The 21993-nt window shown below is 43.5% G+C and overlaps 1 long non-coding RNA gene across 3 annotated transcripts; it reads left to right on the top strand.

Annotated features, from left to right (window-relative positions):
- Positions 1-1079: 1079 nt before the first annotated feature.
- Positions 1080-13360, top strand: LOC147350958 (uncharacterized). Of its 3 annotated transcripts, none has more exons than XR_015147082.1 (4): positions 1080-1454; positions 1537-1605; positions 4179-4237; positions 11923-13360. It is a non-coding gene; the product is annotated as an uncharacterized LOC147350958 (long non-coding RNA). The 3 variants fall into 3 exon arrangements; XR_015147083.1 differs by lacking the exon at positions 11923-13360 and adding an exon at positions 9150-9506; XR_015147081.1 differs by lacking the exon at positions 11923-13360 and adding an exon at positions 9153-9506.
- The last annotated feature ends 8633 nt before the right edge of the window (positions 13361-21993 follow it).

Consider the following 21993-nt stretch of genomic DNA (forward strand, 5'->3'; position numbering starts at 1 on the left):
TAGGAAAGAAACACGTTTTTGAAAACTCAAACACTGCCTTTGCCACTATGTCAGGACTGTTTCGGGCTTCCTTGGTGCCTCAGTGGTAAAGAATCCACCTGCCAACGCAGAAGACATGGGTTCGATCCCTGGATCGAGAAGCTCCCCTGGAGAAGGAGATGGAAACCCACTCCAGTATTCTTGCCTGGAGAATCCCACGGACAGAGGAGCCTGGTGGGCTGCAGTCCACGGAGCCACAAAAGATTTGGACACAACTGAGTGACTAAGCGACTCAGGACACTTTCAGACTAAGTCCTCAAGATGCTATGTGGTCTAAGGAAACGAGGACTGAGATGGGACTTAAACTCAGTTGGAATTGTTCCCTTTTTCTAAGATAACTTCAACTATCAGTACATTCTGAATTGAAAACCCAAGTTTGGAACGGACAAGTGCACACTGCCGTATTTAACGTGGATAGGGAACAAGGACCTACTTATAGCACAGGGAACTCTGCTTCATATACTCTAACAACCTAAATGGGAACAGAGTGTGAAAAAGGAAGAGACACACTATGTGTATCGCTGAAGTACTTTGCTGACACCGGAAACTAACACACCATCCTTAATCAGCTCAGCTATGCTCTAATGCAAAATAAAAGGTTGAAAAAAAGATGCTGCGGTAACTAACAGCACTGTAAAGCAAGTATACTCCAATTTTAAAAGCGTTTAAAGAAAGAGCGGGGAGACGGAGAGACACAGTCTGGTGGCACGCTTTGATCGCTTCTTCAGAGGAATCCCCTTCCCTTACAGATGCGCTAAAGTGAGAGCGCCAAGCTGGGAAGTGAGCCGGATCCCAGGCGGCGCTGGGCGTAAAGAGCCGGCCTGCCAGTGCAGGAGACGCGGGAGACGCGGGTTCCATCCCTGGGTCGGGAGGATCCCCTGGAGGAGGCAGGGCAGCCCACTCCAGTATTCTCGCCTGGAGAATCCCACGGACAGAGGAGCCTGGCGGGCTATAGTCCATGGGATCGCAAAAGAGTTAGACATGAATGAAGCGCCTTAACGCACACACACACCCCGACGCGCGCGCACACACGCACACACACACACCCACGCGTGCGCACGCACACACACACAGAATGGCTTGGACAGAAAAAGTTAGTGAAAGAAGAGCACGTGTCCCTGGTGAGTGCTTCTCTGCGAACAGGTACCAGGGAAACGGCAGGCCTTCGAGCTCAAGGAGCAAACAGCAGGGCCAGAGCGTCTTCCCCGGCCTGCGCGGAGAGACAGGCAGATTGCACACCTGCTCCTGCCTCGGGGCCTCTGCCAGGCCCGGCGGGCCGGCTGCAGGCTCTCAGCTCCTGGCCGCTGCTCCCAGCTCCACCCGTCCTCCGGGAAGGAGCCCCTCCCAAGGCAAGTTCAACTGGGTTCCTTGGCAGCCGAAGTGTACACGGACCCCGCAGGGAGTGGTGGAGAAAAGTGAGTTTGACATGCTTGGAAATATTTAGATCTGGGATGTAAACTGCAAGGAAAATGTTTACTGTTTGTTTTCATACCACAGAGATCTGGATCCAGAGAATCTTCAGCGAAGCCTGAACGGCTCCTGCCAAGACACCGATTTAACAATCTGGTCAGTGACACAGGGCATCCTGTTTGAGGAGTCTGAGTTTAAAGAGCGTGTTTCCAGGGTCCTGACGTGTCTGTCCTGTTGCTTTACAGGACTGTTTTCTTTAATTTGTGAATCTGGGATTTGGTGTCTGCGTTTGGACATAATCAAAATGCTTTGCTTTGATAGAAAGCAAGCGAGCAAGCGCATCCTATGAGGCTGGAGAGCCTGCTCTCCAAGCCCAGGAAACGCAGAGGTACCTGACTCTTCTGAAGCCAGCTCTTGTGTGTTCATGGCCTGTGGTGAAAGTCGCTGTGCGTGTAGCGGCCTGGAGTTCACACACTGCAGAGTGCTACAGAGCCTGCTAATCTTAACACTTGCTCAGTAGGTTTTAACCAGGACTTAGGATAAAAGAGGGCTTCCCAGGTGGCGCTAATGGTAAAGAACCTACCTGCCCATGCATGAGATGCAAGAGAGGTGGGTTCAAGCCCTGGGTGGGGAAGATCCCCTGGAGGAGGGCCTGGCAACCCACTCCAGTGTTCTTGCCTGGAGAATCCCATGGACAGAGGAGCCTGATGGGCTACAGTCCACGGGGTCGCAAAGAGTCAGACATGACTGAAGTGACTTAGCTCACTATCATAAAAGAGAAGACTTTGTAGACATGATTGGAAAGCTTGCCTGATCTGAGGTTTGTCTTCCATGGAGAGATTTCATCTTGCAGGACCCAACCTGACTTCGCTAGCATTTTCGGGTCACGTTAGCTGACAGCAGAATGGGAAAGTTGCTTGTAAAGGGTGCTTTTAGAAAAGTCTCAGTTACGTGCACAGCGTATGTGAGGACCTACTGGGAGGAGAAATGTGCCGGAAATCAGGCTGCCATCCCAATGTTCCCTACATGAGTCTGTAAGAGATCAACTGGGCCACCTTCCTGCCTTCAGATAACATACCAGGCAGAGGCAATTGTAACCATTTTCTCCTCTGTGATCTCTGAGTTTCCTGTCCCACCATCTAATTACTTCCCTGCTTTGGTAATTTCTCTCTCAATCAAGCCCCTTTGGCTGCAGGGCCCAGCCAACTCCTCTTGTCTAATTGACATGGAGAGCAAGCAGCTGCTTCGCAATTGCTGGTCACAGTTGTATTTCGATTCCCTCTTGACAGCTGTGAAAGAGAGTCCCTGTTCAGAATCTTTTAACAGTCAACTAAAAGCCGAGGGCCTATCTTCCTCTCTGTGGTGGATAGAGACTCATTTTCTGCTTCCTTTTCAGGACACTTAATGGCAACCCACTCCAGTATCCTTGCCTGGAAAACCTCATGGACAGAAGAGCCTGGTGGGCTGCAGTCCCTGGGGTCGTGAAGAATTGGACGTGACTGGGCGACTAACACCTACTTACTTACCCTTTCTGTGGGCTTCCCCAGTGGCTCAAATGCTAAAGAAACTGTCGGCAATGTGGGAGACCCAGGTTCAATCCCCGGGTCAGGAAGATCCCCTGGAGAAGGAAATGGCAACCCACTCCAGTATTCTTGCCTGGAGAATCCCATGGACAGAGGAGCCTGGTAGGGCTACAGTCCATGGGGTCGCAAAGAGTCAGACAAGACTTGGCAACTAATCCCTTCACGTTCACCCTTTGTGCGTTCCCTTTGACTATCCTCACTGTACCTGTAGTTCCAGCTAAATCTGCTGTCTGCTGATGAAGCTTCAAATATTTAAGATCCTCTGGTCCAAGAAAGTTATTATACTTCTTACCTCTCGACAATGAAGTGAAGAAAACCATTTAATACCCAAGCAGTTATTCTGACATAGCCCACTTTTTTCCACATTTCTTCTTAGTTGCAAATTAGTCATAAGAACATCTACAATGGGAAAAATTCAAGCACGTCAAGGAATTACATTTATTAATGAACTAATTTGCATGAAAATGAAAATATAAATGCATTTGATTTTATCAGCTTAGAACACAGGGATAGGAAAGGTGAATTATTCTAAATCTAGTTCCTTTTATTTTGGGGAAAGAAAACCAAGCTAGACAGGTAAAATAATTTTTTGAGTCAGATAGCTAGTCTCTAGTGTAGCTCAGACTGAGCCATAAGTGAACATCGTTTTTGCTCACCTTCTATTGACCAGCTAAGTCCTAGGCATGCATGCTAAGTCACTTCAGTCGTGTCCAATTCCTTGCAAACCTATGGACTGTAGGCCACCGAACTCCTCTGTCCATGGGATTCTCCAGGCAAGAATACTGGAGTGGGTTGCCTTGCCCTCCTCCAGGGAATCTTCCTGACCCAGGGATCAAACCTGTGTCTTCTGCATTTCAGATGGATTCTTTACCAGTGAGCCACCAGGGAAGCCCAGTTAAGTCCTATAGTGGTTTAGTCGCTAAGTCGTGTTCGACTCTTTGGGACCCCATGGACTGTAGCCCACCAAGCTCCCCATGGGATTTCCCAGGCAAGAATACTGGAGAGGGTTGCCATTTCCTTCTTCAGGGGATCTTCCCAGGGACTGAACCCAGGTCTCTTGCACTGCAGGCAGATTCTTTACCGATTGAGCTGTATTTACACCTCATTGCCAAGGGTGACAGGACGTGTGTTCTGGTTTGTTTCCAGTGGGAAAAGACGTGGGATCTGGTACGTGGGTGCCGTCTCCATCACCAGAGGGCGCAGAAGTGAGTATATTGTTCACCAAAAGCCAGCTGCGCTTGGTTACGCAGTGTTGCTTAGGGGCAACCATTACTGACAGTTATTGAATATTTAGCAGCAAAAGCCCTGTTAATAGAATAATATTCATATCCAGTGACTTTAAAATCTCAAGGTGTTCAAAGCATCATAGATCAGAAATCATTTATTTGCCCAAACATATTATTGATATATTATTATATATATTATTGATACAGGCTTCCCTTGTGGCTCAGATGATGAAGAATCTGCTTGCAATGTAGGAGACCTGGGTTCGATCCCTGGGTTGGGAAGATCCCCTGGAGAAGGGAAAGCCTACCCACTCCAGTATTCTTGAGGGCAGGAGGAGAAGGGGGTGATAGTTGGATGAGATGGTTGGATGGCATCATGACTCAATGGACGTGAGTTTGAGCAAACTCCAGGAGATGATGAAGGACAGGGAAGCCTGACGTGTTGCAGTCCATGGGGTCACAAAGAGTCGGACACAACTCAGCAACTGAACAACACAATTGATGTACTTTTGATGATATTTGGTAATCAGACATTGTATTAAGTGCTAGACAAATGGAGATCAATAAGATACATTCTCATCCTTGAAAAGCTCTCAGTATTTAAAGGAGGCAGACATGTACACATGTAACAGAAATACAACCCTTTTTTCTATAATAAAATTATGTATATTTGGGGTTAACATATACACACTACTATATATCAAATAGATAAGCAGCAAGGACCTATTGTAAAGCTCAGGACTGTTGTTTTTTTAGTTGCTGACTCATGTTCCTGATGCTGGGAAAGATTGAGGGAAGGAAGAGAAGGGGGCAATAGAGGATGAGATGGTTGGATGGCATCATCGACTCAATGGACATGAGTTTGAGCAAGTTCCAGGAGATACTGGAGGACAGGGAAGCCTGGTGTGCTGCAGTCCATGGGGCCACAAAGAGTTGGACATGACTTAGTAACTGAGTAACAACAAAGTTGTGTCCGACTCTTTTATGACCCCATGGACTATGATCCTCCAGGCTCCTCTGTCCATGTAATTTCCCAGGCAAGAATACTAGAGTGGGTTGCATTTCCTTCTCTAGGGGGTCTTCCCGACTGAGGGATCAAACCTGTGTCTCCTGCATTGGCAGGGGCTTCTTTATCATGGGGCCACCAAGGAAGCCCATGGAGCTCAGGGAGCTATATTCAATACCTTGAAAAAACCTGTAATGGAAAAGAACCTATCTATATATCTTTCTGTCTGTCAACTGTCTATACCTGAATCCCTTTTCTGTACACCTGAAACCAATACAGCTTTGTAAATTAACTACACTTCAATAGAAACTTCAATAGAAAATGGCTTAAAAAAGTACATGTGTGCCATGTGTTCTAAGTGGCTTCAGTCGTGTCTGACTCTGTGACCCCGTGGACTCTAGCCCGCCAGGCTCCTCCGTCCATGGGATTCTCCAGGCAAGGATACTGGAGTGGGTTTGCCATTCCCTTCTCCAGGGGATCTTCCTGACCCAGGGATCTAAATGGGTCTCCTGACTCTCCTGCATTGGCAGGCAGATTCTTTACCACTGGCGCCACCTGAGAAGCCCATATACATATGTAAAGATAACCTAGATAGACTACAAAGAGACAAAGACAAAAATGAAGAATTAATATCTAGAATCTTTTTCAATATTGGAATCCATTGCTAATGCTAAGTCACTTCAGTTGTGTCCGACTCTGTGTGACCCCATAGATGGCAGCCTACCAGGCTCTGCTGTCCCTGGGATTCTCCAGGCAAGAATCCTGGAGTGGGTTGCCATTTCCTTCTCCAATGCATGAAAGTGAGAAGTGAAAGGGAAGTCGCTCTGTCGTGTCCGACTCTTAGAGACCCCATGGACTGCAGCCTACCAGGCTCCTCTGTCCATGGATTTTCCAGGCAAGAGTACTGGAGTGGGGTGCCATTGCCTTCTCGGATTGGAATCCATTATAGGGCTATTAAAATTCAAAAAATTTCTTTTGATGAACTCTTGGCTCATCAATATTACTTATTTATATTATTTTATTTATTATTTATATCATTTATAAATAAATTTTTATAATACCCACTCCAAGTTCCTCTGTCAAGTTCCTCTGTCCATGGGATTCTCCAGGCAAGAATACTGGAGTGGGTTGCCATTTCTATAGGGGCAACAAAAAGGGAACTATTATGTTCTGGTCTGATAAGAGAAGTAAACAGGGATGGTGAGGGGAAAGTCAGCAGTAATTAACAATGCCTGTAATATCTCATTAAATAAGAAAGTTTACGAGTAAAGGGTTGTCAAAATGCAAAACACACCAAACTGAAGTAAAAACAAAAACTGTTTTAAAAGGTCAGTGGTTTCTCTAGTTCAACATCTTAGGAAAGAGGTCTTGAAATCTAGAATAATGTTCAAACTAAGAAAATAAGCAAAGCGCCCCCCCTCCCTTCGTGGTTGCCCTTTGGATGGAACCAGTTAATAGTCACACTCCTGTTGCTGAGGCGCTTCCAGCAGGGCCCCTGGGCCACCTCCTGCGATGCTAGGCCCCCGATGGGCCTGACGAAGGCAGACTTTCATTAGAGCCTCTCACCACCAGTGGCTGGAACCCGTCCACTCCATGCGAATAGACAACCACAAATATTCCGTTCTGTATATCAGTCCCAGAAGGAGAAGCATGGAATGCACACAGTACGCTTTGAACCTCATAATTGTTCCTTGTAATAATAAATTTTTACATTTGAACCTGTGAGTTATCAAGGAAAAAGAAACAAAAAGCCACTTTGGTTAAAAGATCGACTTAAAATAACAGGAATTATGGAGATGGAAAAATACCACTTTTCTTTGTTGGCCCAAGGATTTATGTTTGGGGAAAAAATGATTCAGAGGTGATGGCCTTTCTTGGACAGCGACAGACTGGAGAACGGTTTGCATCCCTGACGGGGGCTGGTGTGTCCGCTCTGGTGGGGAGGGGCGGGGCAGAGGCGAGGAGAGAGCTCAGACAGCTCGGTGTTTACAAAGGGAGAAATTCTGGATTCCTTTCGTAAGGAAAATTTGTTATGAAATTCTCCTCAGCCTTTACTAGAGAGTGAGAACATTTGTTGTGCTTTAAACTGGAATACCAATATTGCTGAAAGTGATATATCCATACAAACAACAGGTTTTTCCAGCCAACTTGTTATACTCAAGGCACGCTTATCAGATTCTGAGCCTTATACAAATGAACTCCAGATGGGAGAAACAGTCAAACATTTACACGTTAGAAATTCCATGACAAAAGAATAAAGAAAAGATAGACATTTTTCCCCTGAAATTTCCAAAGAGGAGAATTGAAAAAGTTTCAATACATTTTTCAAATTTCATACATAAAAAATTACTTTATATTGAAAGACAAACTGCTGAGTACTGAAAGGGAATTTGTCTCTTGTTAATGCCACATGCAAATTCATAACAAAATAATTAATAGATGTACTATCCAATGTTGTAGCTAATTTATATGAGCAAATATAGATAACAGACATGCAAATGAAAAATATTTACTTATGTTGATGATTAAAAATTGTCATTAAGTTAAGGTCATATTTCACCTGTTAAATTACAGTAAACATCAAAAGGGGATTTTTAAAGCTAGCAAAGGCATCAACTTTCCTTCATCACTGATGATACTTGTAAGTTGGTAAAAATGTTTTGGGATGCAACGTCAACTTCCACATACTTGTGGATTGAATGAGCTATGTTCAGAGATGTGAAACGGTGAAAAAATTATATTTTTTCTTCCACAATAGCCCGTTGAAGTCCTGTGTTGAATCTACCTTTTTTGCTTTTGGACAAAAACCTCTGGTAAATTCATTTTTGAGTATACAGAAGTCCAATTTGAGCTTAAGAAACAAACACAGCACCAACCCTTCGTTGTGTGATCCTGCTTCAAGCTTCTTCTCTGGACACCTGCCTTAGGACTTGGAAGCCTAGTACGGAAGGTGGACACTCTGTCATTTGCCCACCTTATTCTTCTGTTCCTCCTTCCTTACTGTGCTGCCTTGGCCCCTCCTTGGTGATAAGAAGTCAGAGAAGAGAAATCAGGTCTTAAGAGTTATCAGCTGATGCACTGGTCCAGTGACCCACACCGGAGGCGGGTAGTTAAAGGCTGGTCTTTCTGTCTCAGGGTGTTTACGGACTCTTTAAAGACCGCCCGTGATAGCACCCGCTGACTTGGGCAGTGGCCCACCCGGGTGGCCGTGTGTGATGTCCGTCTGAACCCCTGCTCCTCTGGAGGTCTTCTTACCACCTCTTACTCTTGCAGGCAAGCCACAGGACGGTCCTCTGCAGGTGGCTCCTGCCTCCCGCTCTCTGCAGGGTCCATCCTGACGCACTTTCCTTTTCTGTGTTGAGCCCGCTGGATTTCTTCCATCCACCCTCTTGCCTTTAAATGTTTCAGGCGAGGGTCAGCTTCTTTGTTTTCCAAATTCCTCACATATCCACATTTTCTCGCTTGACCTGAGATTGGGTGGTAAAGCAGGGTGGAGGGGAAAAAAACTGTGGGACTTTCTGACGATTGTTCTAAAACCTTACTTAACCATCTTCCCGGTGCCGTCTTAGCTTTTGTTACATAAAAGAAGGTAGGCGATAGGCTGAGAGGAGCTGAATCTGGTTTTGGCTACCTCCTTCACAGCTCACATGTAAATGACCAAGGGTCTCTCTTTCTAAAAAGAGAATCATACACGCCGTTGTTTTCATGAGACTTACATTAGCTGAGACAGAGACGGTGTTAGCAGGTACGCACTCAGAAAGCCCTCTTCACATCTTGAGAAGGACACACGAAAATGGAAGTAGGACGAGGTTAAAAGGATGATATTTCTTTCACCTCATTTGCAGTCTTCCTTTAACAATGCTCTATTACGTCCACAATTAAAAGCAGACTCAAGGAAGCCGAGCGGCAGAAGACCAATATATCGGTGATGCTGGCCCACGAACTCTAAGGACAGCTCCTGAAGAGGAGGGGGCGCCAGACGGAGGTTCCACGTGATTCCTGGACAAATCTGTTTCCCCACAGATGGTAGTGTTAAATCGTCTAAAACAGACTCTGCACACCCCAGCTATAGGTGCTCCCTAGCGCTCTGCATCCCTGGGTGGCGCCTCCTTGGACTTCAGATGTAAGCTGTCTGATCCCTTGGACTTCAGATGTAAGCTGTCTGATACATGTTCACGCAGCTTTCTCCCGAGCCCACTAATGTCTAATGATACGATCTCAATAAAATACTTACGAAATAAACCAAAGCTAATGTCCTTTGATGAAAGAGGGAAAATTACAACGTCCCAGAGTGTGTTTAATGCAAACAAGGGAAGACGTCTTGGCAAACCTTTCAGTGGATTTTATCTCCGTTTACCACGTGTCCTCATTATCTGAACTGTAATCTGCATATACGTTGGATATGAAAGTAAACCGCTTTTGAAGGTTTGCGAATAAACTCTTCCTAAAGCTTGATCACTCTTTTATTAACTGATATTTACACTAGTAAAAACATTACGTGCTTCAATTCAAACCAAAAAGAGAGCTAACAATAGCATTTAAAATGGATGAAAAGGTCAAAACTCTTAAAGGTTATAGCTAGTCGACTTGCTCAATCAATAGTGTTGAAAATCTAAATTCTCGTGTTTGAGGGGAAGTTTAGATCTTTACAACTACATGTCTTGCTTCATGGTTACATAGGGATAATTGATTTAAAATAACCCCCCAAGTAAAAGCATATCAGGTATATCAATTTAAGAATTATCATCCTTTGGGACTTCCTGGCAGTCCAGTAGTTAAGGTTTCACGTGCTTTGGGGCCAAAAAACCAAAACATAAAAGAGAAGCAATATTACAAGTTCAATAAAGATAAAAAATGGTCCACATCAAAAACTCTTTGAAAAAAAGAATTATCTTCCTTTGATCTTTTAGTACTTAAAGAAAAGAGGGTAAAGTTTGTGGTCAATTATTTTTTAAAGGAACGTGGAATTGGGCATAACGGCTCATTGAAATTTGGGTCCTGTGCTGTAATCAATCAACTTTGGCTAGAAAACAACAATGGGAACTCAGTGGCACATAGGCACAAATATTTATTTCCCATTTGTGTGTCTATGTGGCAGCAGGGTGTCGGGTGGGGATTCTTTGGGTAGCTTGGATCAGCTGGACTTGGGCTCTGGACACAGTCAGGTCAGTTTTGCTGTGTGTTCATCTTCAGGGGCCAGGAGACAAGATGGGGAGAGTGCTCAACAAGGGGGATGGATGATCCCAAAGAGGATGAGAAAAAACAAACCATGCCTCTCAAGGGTCAGACCTGTAACGTGCATACTATCCTTTCCACTCATTATTATAAGTTACGCATTTGTGTGTTGGAGAAGTATACCCCTCCCACAGAAATTTGTCAAGAATGGAGTGACTGTTCCTGAATAGCAATCTAATGTCACACAAGCAACACATGTATTCTACTTCCTGTTCCTACAACGATGTCATAAACACGTGAATCTAATCACTAAATTCTCTCATTATTTTTTCCACTTTACTATTCTCCCACCTCTCCAATTTCTCCATCCCTTGTTATGGGTATGACATCCCTCCCCTAAATTATTACAAGGGATTGCTTCCCTGTATTTCACACACCTTATCTGTACCTCTGATAACACTGTCATTGTTCACCTTTTAACATAAAATTTGGTCATATTGTTGTTGTTCAGTCACTAAGTTGTGTCCCACCCTGAGACCCCATGGACTGCAGCACGCCAGTCTTCCCTGTCCTTCCCCATTTCCCAGAGTTTGCTCAAACTCACATCCATTGAGTCGGTGATGCCATCCAACCGTTTCATCCTCTGCCACCCACTTCTCCTCCTGCACTCAATCTTTCCCAGTGCCAGGGTCTTTTCCAATGAGTCAGCTCTTCGAATTAGGTGGCTAAAGTATTGGAGCTTCAGCATCAGTCCTTCCGATGAAGATTCAGGGTTGATTTCCTTTAGGATGGACTGGTTGGATCTCCTTTCAGTCCAAGGGACTCTCAAGAGTCTTCTCCAGCACCAGCGTTTGAGAGCATCAGTGCTTCGGTGCTCAGCCTTTTTGATTCTCACATCTGTACATGACTACTGTAGTATTACTCCTCCCCTTATAATTCAATGAACCCTCCATCATGACAGGTGGGCAGGTTTTTTTAACATGGAATGAATGACTCTGTCCCTCTAATTTGTTCCTCTCCCCTCACCCCTTTCCTAAACGACTGACAGTTATTGCCATGCCTTTTGTTGCTGACAAAATTTTGATGACACTTGGAAGAGTCTCCCATGGGCAAGTTTAATAATCAGAAGGACAGACAAAAGAGGTTAACAAGTCTGGCAAGAAATCTGGATTTGCACCTCCAAAGCCCACACAGAGTATTTTCACTCCCGATCCTCTGATCCCAGATTGAGTCTCCGGGTTTGGGTACCCTGTATGCCTGTATCAGCTTCTGGGGCCTTTTTAATCAGCCTGCAGTAACATAGGATCATATCAGTAGCTTCCCTGGGTCAGATTCAGTGGGCCTGCTGGCCCCTTCATGCTTAAAAAAAGATGGTTTAGAGTCAGGGGTGTTTCTGTGACAACTTTGCTCATTAATCAACGCCTGTGAAGAACAATGAAAGCCATTTGGGAGGTTTGACCTCCTGTTTTATTCCTTCCTACAGTGTGAATTTCTGCCAGGAGTGATTAGATTTCTTCTTGTTCTCCCAACCAAGATGCGGGAGAGTGATGAATCTACTTGAAGAAAAGGACCCCATGGAGACCTGGGAGAGTGGGAAGAAAGCATGTGATATGGACAAACAAAGGCAAGTCTAATATTTTATTTTACTCTGGAAACATGCGCAAGTAAGGGCGTTATGACCCTTTAGCTATGTTTCTATTCTTTATTTTTAAAATTATTTTATTATTCTTATTGTTATTGCATTTATTTTTATTTTTTGGCCATTACTGCCTAGCATGTAGGATCTTAGGTCCCCAACCAAGGATAGAACTCAAGCCCTTGCATTAGGAATGCAGAATCTTAACCCCTGAACCATCAGGGAAGTCCTAGCTATGTATTTTATTTTAAAGAAAGTGAAAGTGAATATGTTAGTTGCTCAGTCGTGTCTAACTCTGCAACTCCATGGACTACAGCTGCCAGGCTCCTCCACCCATGGAATTCTCCAGGCAAGAATACTGGAGTGGGTTGCCCTTCCCTTCTCCAAGCACTCTTCCTGACCCAGGCATCAAACCCAGGTCTCCTGCATTGCAGGCAGATTCTTTAGCATCTGAGCCACCAGGGAAGTCCAGATACATTTTTAGATAGCCTATATTCCCTGGCAGGTCAAAGTATAGCCTATGAATTTGATCTGATGAAAGTGAAGGAAAATAAGTCATTAGAAAAGAGTCAGAGAAAGAGGAGGGCTTGGTAACCTCTGGGATGACTGCCCAGAACTCCACAGTCATCTCCTTTTCTATGAAACCCCGTGAGTAACCTTCATCCTTGGCAACTAAAGCTAAACTGGAAATGGTTGCAAACTCTGGTGATTCCCCTGGATGTAGGGGAAGGGGTCCTTTGGCTTCCCGTCCACCCGATGCCCTGTGAGGTGTGACAAGCAATGACATCGGTGGCATGTGTGGGCAGAGGAGACCGAGAGACAGTTTCAAAGATAGGGACTTCCATCGTGCGCTTGGAGGTACATTTCTTATTGCTGTTTATTCCTCATGGAGAGAATCAAAGAGGAAGATTTGTTTTTCTCCTTGTAGCAAAAGTGCCTTTAATTCTGTGAAGCATATGGATGAGATGCTTCCCTGGTGGCTTGGTGGTAAAGAATCCACCTGCTGACGCAGGAGACATGGGTCTGATCTCTGATCCGGGAAGACCCCGCACGCTGCTGTGGGGCAACCAAGCCCGTGCCACAACCACGGAGCCCGTGCGTTAGAGCCGGGGGGCCACAACTGCTGAGCACACACACTCCAGAGCCCGTGTCCCGCAACCAGAGAAGCAAATGTGAGGAGAAACCCAGGCACCTCAATGAAGCACAGGCGCTGTGCACAGCGGCTGGAGAAAACCCAGCAGAGCAAGAAAAGAAAAAAAGCACAGCCCAAAACAAATAAATAAAACTTGCACAAAAGAATATGCATGAGAAGGGAAATACTTTACTGCTTGGACATTGGTTCTTGTCAGGGTGATAGAGTGTAGATACCATTGCCAAATAACCTTACTAAAGTACCAGTCGTTCATACTGACATTAGGCTTTCTGATGGGCCATCAACTTGTATGACCTCAGAAATAAGGTCACAAACGTGCCAAACTTGGTGGAGAAAAACTTGGGTCTTGAAATTTAAGAGCAGTTTTTATTCCCTCTGGTCGTCTCTCTGAAACTCTGTGAGCAGGACTTACCTAGTTTGATTCTTCATTACTTGGAAGTGCTGAATCGTTTTTCTTGGAAGTGACCAGATGGAAAAAATTAAAAATGTTTTAGAAGAGCTATTAATGCTGGGTGGATTTTTTTCTAGCTTTTTTATTTTTATTTAGATTTTGACCAGGCACATTTATGAGATTAATATTTGCTTATCCAATGTGATAAAATTTGCTTTGGTTGGAATTTTAAGCCATAGAGAAATGCATTGATAGGCTAGATTCTGCTTCAGATGGTCATCTTTGCCTCTTTTGAGCATTCAGAAGACAACAAAATGAAAATTTTTCACTATAGTTTTGCTTCAAATGGCACAAATTATTGTGTTTAAAAATGTGAACACAGGGAAGCAGTGGTTTGTCTCCAGAATCCTTTCATAGAGGACATTTAGTCCCATTTCTTTTGCCCTAATGGATGTTCCATGGTAAAGAACAAGACCAAGAGTATAATGAGTAACTCTCAAAGGTTTTTGTTTTGTATTTTTTTTTTAAACAAACTAGATTTCAGTGAGTGGTAGGAAGAGAAATTCTACAGAGAAAAATAATGAATAAATCCAAATAAATTAATTTCCTTCTTCTTATTTTATAATCCTATGCCATAAACTGTTAGAGATTAAGTGTTGAAGTCCTCAAAATCTCCACAAACGGGAGAGCATTTTCTAAGATTTTCGTGGTGCAGACACAGATACTGTAGAGAGGACAGAGCAAGAGCCAGGCTCGTAAGTCCACGGAGGCACCAAATAATTGGACGCCCGGTGAATGCGAGGCACTGCCTTTGCAGAAACAGTGCCTCCAGGAGTTGGTGAGTTCCTCTCCCGGTTTTACAAGGCAGAGGCTGAGACATAGAAAGAAGCGAGAAGACTTTGGATAAAGCGCACCTGGGTAAACAGCAGCAGCCGCTTCATGTTCAAGAGGTTTCTAAGCCTTTCCAAACATCTCTTTTCTCCTTTCTTAATTTCTAAAAGGGCTTCCCTTTCACAGTGTAGATACAATTGACAAATAACCACGCCAAAATACTAGTCTTTCTTATTGACATTAGTGACTGGCTGGCTTTGTCACAAAAAGCTGGAGACATTGCATAGCTTTTTTGATCATGCTTTCTGGTGGACCATCGACTTGTATGACTTCAGGATAAGGTTATAAAATGTACCAGACTTGGTGGAGAAGAACTTGTGTCTCAGGGATAAAGAATCTGCTTGCAATGCAGGAGATGTGGGATCGATCCCTGGGTCAGGAAGATCACCTGGAGAAGGCAGCCCACTCCAATATTCTCTTGCCTGGAGATTACATGGACAGAGGAACCTGGCATGCTACAGTCAGTCCATGGGGTCGCAAAGAGTCAGACATGACCTAGTGACTAAACAACAAACAACAGTATTGCTTAGAATGAAAATGAGAAACTAACTATCCCTTTAATCAGAAAACCAAGGTAAAGAAAGAAGTGACAATGGTAAAGAAATAAGCAATTATTTCTGTACTGTGTTTACTTGGTGACATTTCCTTCTAAGCAGCATGTTTAATGAAAACACCAAAGATGTGATGCAAGGTCTCCTGGTTCTGAATCCTTGAGTTTCTCCAGTTTCCAATCCCTTATGATCATAAAATTTCTTATCTTCTATGTACAATGGAATTCTTACTCCAATACTACCCTTGTGACTATAGTAGCTGATGATTGATTATGTAGACGATTTATACTGGTACAGAGCCAAGCAAATACAAAATACAATAAGATTATTATTATTAAGTATAAATTCACATGTATTCTGTACATGGAGAGGACCACAAGGCATCAAGAGAACTAACTGTCAAAAGGAATCAACTCAGCCAGAGGGACTGTCCATTTACTGAGTATCATACACAGCAATATTGGTCCTTGATGAAATCTTCAGCATCCCCAGATATACAGTGTCAAGTAGCCCCAGTTTTCAGTTTTTTAATGATAATTTATAAGGATTTATACATTCTACGTATTTTTTTGTAATTGTTGTTCAGTTGCTAAGTCATGTCCAACTCCTTGCAACTCCATCAACTTGCAGCTCACTAGGCTTCCCTGGCCTTCACCATCTCCCTGAGTTTGCTCAAACTCATGTCCATTGAATCAGTGATGCCATCCAACCATCTCATCCTCTGTTGTCCCCTTCTCCTTCTGCCCTCAATCTTTTCCAGCACTGGGGTCTTTTCCAAAGAGTCAGCTCTTCACATCAGGTGGCCCAAGTCCTGTAGCTTCACCTTCAGCATCATTCCTTCTGATGAATATCCAGGATTGATTTCCTTTAGGACTGACTGGTTTATTCTCCTTACAGTCCAAAGGACTCTCAACAGTCTTCTCCAGCACCACAGTTCAAAAGCATTTTCCAAATTTTAATTTTAGAAAAGCAAATCAAATTACATGAGTTCCTGGAACTGTTCTTTATGTAGCCTCATTGTTCAGTTATCTGGGATGTAGTGAGGTTAACACTGACCTTCAGCTCTGGAGACCAGCTCTTCTGGTCTAATCTTCCACATGGATGATAATACCTAGAAACAGTGAAGCCGTGAAGGATACAGATGATCTGGTCTGAGGTTTTAAGAACATCTGGTAGTTTTTAGTTTTTCTTTCCTCATGTTTCTCCCCTAATATATTTTCTCTCAGTACAGAAACACCTTAGAATATAGACTGATGACAGTATGAAAGCTGTTTGGAACTGTAAAATACTGATTTTCCATGCCGCTTAAAAAAAATCTACATATATGTGATAATGCTGAGAGGAAACAATTAAAAGTAATGTCTATTTTATTGCAACTAAAGTTTACAGCTTTTCAACACGGCAGCTCCAGCAAGACTTGGAGAAACATCCAGAAGACTCATAAAATGCCCTTAAATATCCATCTGAAAGTGAATTTGTTTGTGGCCTTTTGGTTTTGCCAAAAAAGGGAAGTTGCCTGAAATGTTTGCCGATTTTTCTCAGACTCAGGGTATAATGTCCTAGTTACTGAGATCTTCTGGAAAATTATTGAGGCAACTTGCAACTTTGTCGATCTCACTCATTCAGGAAATGAAATGAACAAGCGTCTCTTTTATGATGGAGCACTGAAAACACTGGGCCCGGGAATGTATTGACTGATCCCCGAGAGAAGTGAGGTGACAAGACCGGCCTTTCCTAAACCGCTCACATTGTTTTTATCTTCCCCCGGTGAAGCTGTCACAGGCCTCAGGCATCTTACGCGTTCACTGGTCTGCCTGCCCAGTTTTTATCTCTGTCAGATCTTCTGAACCTTGTCCCTATTGATATTTGGGGACACATAATACTGTACTGGGGGTTCCCTGATGGCTCAGTGGTAAAGAATCTGCCTGCAATGCAGGAGAGCCGGGTTTGATCCCTGGGTCAGGAAGATCCCCTGGAGGAGGGATTCTTGCCTGGAGCATCCCATGGACAGAGGAGCCCAACAGGCTGCTGTCCATAATACGGTTGCACAAAGTTGGACACGACTGAAGCAACTAAGCGGCAGCAGCAGTAATACTTTACCGGGAGAGGGAATGTCTTATACCTTGTGGGGCGTTTAGTAGCATCTTTGGCTTCTACTAGATACCCGTTGCCCCACCCCCACCCCCGCCACTAATTACAACTGAAGATGTCTCTAGACATTGCCATTGGTTGAGAACCATTGCTACAAATCTTAAAAAATAAAAGTAAAGCATCTTTAATATTTTAAGACTTAAGATGTCATGTAGAATATTAAATGGATAGGCAGAAAGATAGATAAATACAGATCGATGTGCACTATATGTATGTGTGTATATTGAGTATAAATACGTGCTTAGTTCTATACATCTATCTGGGCTTCCCAGGCGGTGCAGTGGTGAAGACTCCTCCTGCCAAGGCAGGAGACCCGAGACTTGGGTTCAAGCCCTGGGTCAGGAAGAGCCCCTGTAGTAGGAAATTTCAACCCACACCAGTATTTTTGCCTGTAAAATTCCAGGGACAAAGGAGGCTGGTGCGCTACAGTCCATGAGGTGGCAAAGAGTCGGACATGACTAGGTGACTAAGTACAGACACAAACTACATCTATCTATATGACACGGATTTGTCTCTTTCATACACGATTATCTGCAGTCTTTGGTTGATCTTTTAAAAGAAACTGAAGGTTCGTTAATAAATCATTGTCTTGTCTGTCAAAGCTCTTGTAATTTGTGGGACACTTGTGTATTTTGAAAAGTGTGTTTTTTTTAATTTTATTTTATTTTTAAACTTTACAATATTGTATTGGTTTTGCCAAATATCAAAATGAATCCACCACAGGTATACATGTGTTCCCCATCCTGAACCCACCTCCCTCCTCCCTCCCCATACCATCCCTCTGGGTCATCCCAGTACACCAGCCCCAAGCATCCAGTATCGTGCATCGAACCTGGACTGGCGACTCGTTTCATACATGATATTCTACATGTTTCAATGCCATTCTCCCAAATCTTCCCACCCTCTCCCTCTCCCACAGAGTCCATAAGACTGTTCTATACATCAGTGTCTCTTTTGCTGTCTCGTATACAGGGTTATTGTTACTAGCTTTCTAAATTCCATATATATACGTTAGTATACTGTATTGGTGTTTTTCTTTCTGGCTTACTTCACTCTGTATAATAGGCTCCAGTTTCATCCATCTCATTAGAACTGATTCAAATGTATTCTTTTTAATGGCTGAGTAATACTCCATTGTGTATATGTACCATAGCTTTCTTATCCATTCATCTGCTGATGGACATCTAGGTTGCTTCCATGTCCTGGCTATTATAAACAGTGCTGCGATGAACATTGGGGTACACATGTCTCTTTCCCTTCTGGTTTCCTCAGTGTGTATGCCCAGCAGTGGGATTGCTGGGTCATAAGGCAGTTCTATTTCCAGTTTTTTAAGGAATCTCCACACTGTTCTCCATAGTGGCTGTACTGGTTTGCATTCCCACCAACAGTGTAATAGGGTTCCCTTTTCTCCACACCCTCTCCAGCATTTAGTGCTTGTAGACTTTTGGATCGCAGCCATTCTGACTGGTGTGAAATAGTACCTCATAGTGGTTTTGATTTGCATTTCTCTGATAATGAGTGATGTTGAGCATCTTTTCATGTGTTTGTTAGCCATCTGTATGTCTTCTTTGGAGAAATGTCTATTTAGTTCTTTGGCCCATTTTTTGATTGGGTCATTTATTTTTCTGGAATTGAGCTGTAGGAGTTGCTTGTATATTTTTGAGATTAGTTGTTTGTCAGTTGCTTCATTTGCTATTATTTTCTCCCATTCTGAAGGCTGTCTTTTCACCTTGCTTATAGTTTCCTTTGTTGTGCAGAAGCTTTTAAGTTTAATTAGGTCCCATTTGTTTATTTTTGCTTTTATTTCCAATATTCTGGGAGGTGGGTCAGTGTTTTTAATGGGTGGGCAGCTTGTTCATTATTGATAGAAACCATTTTTTGCCTCTGACTCATCCCTCAGAGATCTCAGATCGTGGATGGGGAAGATTATGTTCTTGGACTCACTTCCTAAGGGATCATACCATTACTTTTAAATACACTTTCTGTTTTTACAGTCTTATGTGCAGTGATCTCTGAGAACTAACGGGCAAAGGCCTCCTTGGAACATGAGCCCCATGTTCCTCTCCCAACGTTTCTTCCTCCCTTCCACGCTATACGTATATAGATTCTGATGAGAGAACTTGCTCAGAGAAATAGTCAAGCAGGAAATATATTGAAAGCAAGGCTATGACTGACAAACAAGGTCCTCAAGGTAAGTAAGAAGATGGGGTTGCACTTGTATGATGTGTCGGAAAAAGTCATCCTCCAAAAATCTGGCTCTGGAGGTCAGCCGTTATTCCCTTTGGGGGAGTGTGTTATGCAGAAGTTCTCCTGATTTTAAGAAGTCTCACAATGACCTCTGTTGACCTTGGTGCTTTACTCAGGAGCATGGACCAAGTTTCAATCGAAGAAGGAACATTGACTTAACATAGCACCTTTCTCTGGGCAAGCCGCCTTCTTTGTAATCTCTCCAGTGTTATATTCAATTTACATTTGCAATAGAGAAATATGTGAGCATAGAATTCAGCCCACAGATTAATTATTTGGGTTTTCTAAATTCAGGAGAATTGACTTACCAAATTAGATGTTTCTAAATTTTATCTCTTTGCTGAAATCTCCACAAATTGAAATTCCTTTCAGATTTGCATGATTTAGGAGCCTGATAACCTTGAAAATAACTGATAAAATTATTGTTATCTGATACAATTGTTGTTTTAACCTTCTCTCCATGTTTATGATCTGTATTTCCCAGAAAGCATTGAAATTTGTACCAAAGCTCTTATGTAGATGCTCTCTTAAAAGCTGGGCTCCATCCCGTGTGTGTGGGTGGGTGCTCAGTCATGTCCAACTCTTTGTGACACCATAGACTCTAACCCACCAGGTTCCTCTGTCCATGGGGTATTCAGGCAAAAATACAGAAGTGGGTAGCCATTCCCTTCTCCAGGGGATCTTTCCATCCCAGGGATGGAATCTGGGTCACCTGCATTGTTGGGAGATTCTTTACCATCTGAGCCACTAGGGAAGCCCTTTAAATGAGTGGAAAGGTATAACAAGTGCATTTCATTAGAAGAAACAATATTATAGAGATGGTGGTTTCCCTAAACTACAACACCAATTGCAAAAATATCCGCAGGTTGCCAATTTGTTGATCTTTGAGTAATACATTTTTTTTAAAAGGCTGGGGAATTTAAATGTAAATGATTCTGAAAGTGATGGGAATACCAGACCACCTGACCTGCCTCTTGAGGAACCTATATGCAGGTCAGGAAGCAAAAGTTAGAACTGGACATGGAACAACAGACTGGTTCCAAATAGGAAAAGGAGTACGTCAAGGCTGTATATTGTCACCCTGCTTATTTAACTTTATGCAGAGTACATCATGAGAAATGCTGGGCTGGATGAAGCACGAGCTGGAATCAAGATTGCCAGGAGAAATATCAATAACCTCAGATATGCAGATGACACCACCCTTATGGCACAAAGTGAAGAGGAACTCAAAAGCCTCTTGATGAAAGTGAAAGAGGAGAATGAAAAAGTTGGCTTAAAGTTCAACATTCAGAAAACTAAGATCATGGCATCCGGTCCTATCACTTCATGGCAGATAGATGGGGAAACAGTGGAAACAGCATCAGACTTTATTTTTTGGGGCTCCAAAATCACTGCAGATGGTGACTGCAGCCATGAAATTAAAAGACGCTTACGCCATGGAAGGAAAGTTATGACCAACCTAGATATCATATTAAAAAGCAGAGCCATTACTTTGCCAACAAAGGTCCATCTAGTCAAGGCTATGGTTTTTCCAGTGGTCATGTATGGATGTGAAAGTTGGACTGTGAAGAAAGCTGAGCACCGAAGAATTGATGCTTTTGAACTGTGGTGTTGGAGAAGACTCTTGAGAGTCCCTTGGACTGCAAGGAGATCCAACCAGTCCATCCTAAAGGAGATCAGTCCTGGGTGTTCATTGGAAGGACTGATGCTGAAGCTGAAACTCCAATACTTTGGCCACCTGATGCAAAGAGCTGACTTATTGGAAAAAACCCTGATGCTGGGAAAGATTGAAGGCGAGAGGAGAAGGGGGCGACAGAGGATGAGATGGTTGGATGGCATCACCGTCTCAATGGACATGAGTTTGAGCGAACTCCGGGAGTTGGTGATGCACAGGGGAGCCTGGCGTGCTACGATTCATGGGGTCGTAAAGAGTCAGTCATGACTGAGCAACTGAACTGAACTGAACTGAACTTTTAATGAAAGATTTAACAGACTGGTTGCCATAATTATTAAAAGTGTTAACTTTTCTGTTATTTATCCATTTCATGAGCACGCATGCACTGAAAGCTTTATGACCCACGTGCTTCGCAGAGATACTAAGAATGAACAAAGCTGCGTGCTCTGACAGCAATCCTATCAGAAATTAAATACAGTGAGATCAGTACAGATAAAGCTGAGACCGGAATAAACGGTGCTTTTTCAGCTCTTCAGATGTTTGGTTCTACGTAAATAGAAGACCCACATGTGTGGCGTGGAGCTAATCAAACATGACTGAGGACAAACCGCGCTGATGGAAGAGCCAACTGAAAGGCAAGCAGAGGAAACTATACGGTACTCAGTCCTGAAACAAGAGCACTTTTTAAATGGCTCCCCATGTTCCAGATGGTGAGGTGGGACCTCATAGGCTATGCATTCAACCCTTTCCATTGCCTCAAGAAGCTGTGATTATTTATGAGTCTGGTACAGATTAGGAAGCAGACTGAAAGAGATTACTTACGCTGTTGAAACCTATGGAGCTAGTAAGTGCTGGACTC

The sequence above is a fragment of the Bos grunniens genome, chromosome 19 (assembly GCF_055505025.1).
Source record: "Bos grunniens cultivar Pamir isolate PY7600 chromosome 19, Bosgru_T2T1.0, whole genome shotgun sequence".
In the NCBI taxonomy this organism is placed as follows: Eukaryota; Metazoa; Chordata; class Mammalia; order Artiodactyla; family Bovidae; genus Bos; species Bos grunniens.